Consider the following 3,888-nt stretch of genomic DNA (forward strand, 5'->3'; position numbering starts at 1 on the left):
AAGCTAGTCGGTATGTTCAATTTGGAGAGCGTCACCTATTTGTGCTCTGAGTTCACAAAACACACGGTATTCCATGATTTCCCAAAATTACTTCAGGGGAATGCCGTGATGAATGATTTGAAAAAGACTACGGCCGATCTCATGTCCCATCCTTCTTCAATGGGAAATTGTGCTTAGTCACCAACAGGACTATCAAGCTTAATGCTCCTTCCTTACTTTGCATGTATTCCAAGTCGAACGGGCCTTCTCTTTCATTTTCATTTTGTTACTGAAATTCAACAACCCACAGGTTTCTGAAATTAGTCCCAGTCAGTAGGCCAAGCGGTTTTCCTACATCCTCATACTTGAATACACCGCTACACACCCTACACCCTACACAACCTTCTCCGCTCCAGGATTAGTCGACGGCCATGCATCATTCCGAATGTACCTGGTTTCAATCTTATTGCGCTTAACGTAATTTTTGGTGAAATTTACTTTCACTTTCAGCGTCCTCGATGGTTGGAGGTGGGCGTGGATGAGTATTGTGAAGCTTTCTTGTCTGTCACTTGCAGTCTTTATGCCAAATGTACTAACAGCTAGAAAAACACATTCGTACCAATATTTACGTTTTTCTGTTAGTTTCTTTCAGGTCTGCTGACTGACCTTGTTCCATCTCAACTCTTTTCAAAAAGTGAAAACCAGCGACCATCTACTGTTAATAATTCCATTTATCAAAAACAAAAGCGCCGTTACCGGTTACGAATAGACAGGTTTATCTTTAGTCGACAGATAGTATGCAGTTCTTGAATTATGGAGCATACAAGGTGTCGTCTGTTTTCGGTAGTAGCAAAGGCTTTGGATAGCGTTGCAATCGAGAATTCTGCGTCACTATTACGACATTGTTGACTGTTTATGAAAAGCATTATATTCCGCGGAATATTATGCACAATTGAACACTTTTCTGAATTTTGGAGACACAGCTCTGAAAGTTCCGTCACAGTCCAAAATACTCGATTTCCTGTGTGCAGCATAATTTAATGTAAAAAATAAACATGAACTGCTGTCTGACGATGAACAGGATTATTCGAAAATGTCAACGGTGCCATTTGTTTTTGATAACAGTGACTGGTAGCTGGTTTTTCTTTACGGATCATTCTGTATCTTTAAACAATCGTGGTCGCACCAAATCAATTTTCGATTATGGGTCGTCCTCGTGGTATGTTTGAGATGGTCTTTGTAGCACATCATTGGAACCACGACGTGGTTTCTAACTACAGTACACTTCGAAGCAGAGAGTTTGAAAGGGAGTCATGTCTCACTCAAACGGAGTAAGTGTGCAAATCATCTCAGCTGACGTAGGATTAAGGTGCCTTCTCTGCATATGATATGCGATCTTTCTGGGACTACTGTGTTGATGACATAGTCCTCCCGCTTGATGCTCAAAACTGTTCGGAGATTTTGTTGGTGGAAGCGCTGATGTTTGTTGACGTCACAAAGATATAGCGTTCAGGTTTCGCTACTGTACAGTAAAGTAGTAGAGACAGTACCTTGACACAGCACAAGATTTGAGTGCACTCTAAGATCTTTGTTCCTGAAGACGCCGCACGATAGTCTTCCAAAGGCTGTATGAGGTACACATATCCTCTTCCCCACACTAGGGGTGTGCGTATTAACCTTACACATGGTACTACCCAGATATGAAAACCAATCTACTTAATCTCATACTCCGTCGGAAATGCGGATACGAGTGTTATTGTCTGAGAGGATTGGGGCTGATGCAGGTCGTGCAAGAACTACGGGACATCTAAATCGATCATATGAATTCATAACACAGTTGTAGTTCGTCCAGTGTGAAAGCAGGTGATGTAGCGCCATCTGAATAATCATAAACACAAGACGTAAAAAAAAAGACGACTCAAAATGAAGGAATTGCCAGAATGGGGCCAAAATAGTTCGATGTAATGCACATCATACAGACAAGCAAAGGAACTATAGTCTTCCAAAGGCTGTATGAGGTACATATATCCTCTTCCCCACACTAGGTGTGCGGATATTAACCTTACACATGTTACTACCCAGATATGAAAACTAATCCACTTAATCTCATACTCCGTCGGAAATGTAGATACAAGTGTTATTGTCTGAGAGGATTGGGGCTGATGCAGGTTGTGCAAGAACTACGGGACATCTAAATCGATCATATGAATTCATAACACAGTTGCAGTTCTTCCGGTATGAAAGGAGGTGATGTAGCGGCATCTGCATAATCGTAAACACAAGACGCAAAAAAAAGAAAAAAAAGAATCCGACGACGCAAAATGAAGGAATTGTCAGAATGAGACCAAAGTAGTTAGATGTAATGTACATCATACAGACAAAGGATTAGAATTACAGATAAACTGCTTGATTTATTCGAGAGAAAGAGCTTAATATATTGAGCAAGTAAATAACGTGTTTGTTCTCCTCTGGCCCTTATCAAGCAGTTACTCGGTTGGCATTGATTAATAGAGATGTTCGAGGCCCTCTTGAGGGGTATCGTGCCAAATTCTGTTATATCGTAAAAATCCCGAGACGGTTGGAGAGCTCTGCTCAAAATGCTCCAGATGTTCTCAATTGGGAAGAGATCCTACTGACCAGCGTTGGGTTTGGCTAGCACAATGACAAGCAGTAGAAAGTTTCGCCGTTGTGGGCGCGATTTATCTTGCTGAAATGAAGGTCAGGATGGCCTGCCATTAAGGGCAACAAAGTCGTAGACGGACCTGCTGCGCTGTAAGGATGCCGCGGATGACACCCAGTGGGGTCCTGCTAGGGGAAGAAGTTGCACCGCAGACAATCACTCCCGTTTGTCGGGCTATACAGTGGGCAACAGTCAGACTGTTATCGCAGTACAGTCTGGGGCGTCTCCAGACACCTCTACGGCCTGGAATGACACTGGCTTGAGTACAGCTGTCTTCAGCGACTGGAAATGCCCTGGACAACTGTGGGATACCAACCCGGCTGTCGCCCTCCATGCGCCCCAACAACCAGGAGTGATGGTCTGCAGATGCCATTTAATTTCATATCAGGAGCCATTTAGTTGTCATCCGCAAGATCCTAATAGGATAGCGGTGCGAGGACGATATTCTTCACCCCGTTTTGTTACTCTTCACGGCAACCCGTCCTGGGCTTACGTTTCTGAAAGATAATGTCCGCTCTCACACGGTGAGAGTTTCTACTGTTTGTTTTCGTGCTTTCCGACAAGGTCGCTGGATTCCCCTAGCTGAGGACGTTTGGTGCAGCATGGGTAGGGCCCTCCACCCATCTCGGGATTTTTGCGATCTAACGTGCCAGTTGGAAAGAATCTGACTCGATATTCCTCAGAAGGACATGCAACAACACTGTCAGTCAATGCTGAGCAACTGCTTGCATAACGGCCAGAGGTGGAGCAACGCGTTATTGACTTGCTCCAATACATAAATCATTCAATTTTTCTGAAATTGTACTCATTTGTTTGTCTGTACATGTATCTACCGATTTCCGTCCCATTCGGATAATTCCTTCGCGTCACGTCGTTTTTCTTTTTGGCTTAGAGAGTACATTAACGGACACGGAAAGTGTTTCACCATGAATACCTTAATCGAATTCTACCAAACTGATACTCCATTATTTTAACTGCCTGTGGGATATGTTGATTAAAGTTTCATCCATTATTTACAGTATTTTCATAACAGAAAAACGCCATATGAGAAAACATCCATTCCTACAGACCAAGAATGGTGTGGCCTCTAGCGTACTAGACATTTTCAGGTGCAGATCGCTACGTAGCATGCCAAGAGAATGTGTACGTATCGCTTATAGCTGTCTTTTTGAGAAGGTAGATCATTGACATGAGGGAACGGGAGCATAATGCAGACAGATCCGACAGAC

The sequence above is a fragment of the Schistocerca serialis genome, chromosome 4, assembly GCF_023864345.2.
Source record: "Schistocerca serialis cubense isolate TAMUIC-IGC-003099 chromosome 4, iqSchSeri2.2, whole genome shotgun sequence".
NCBI lineage: Eukaryota > Metazoa > Arthropoda > Insecta > Orthoptera > Acrididae > Schistocerca > Schistocerca serialis.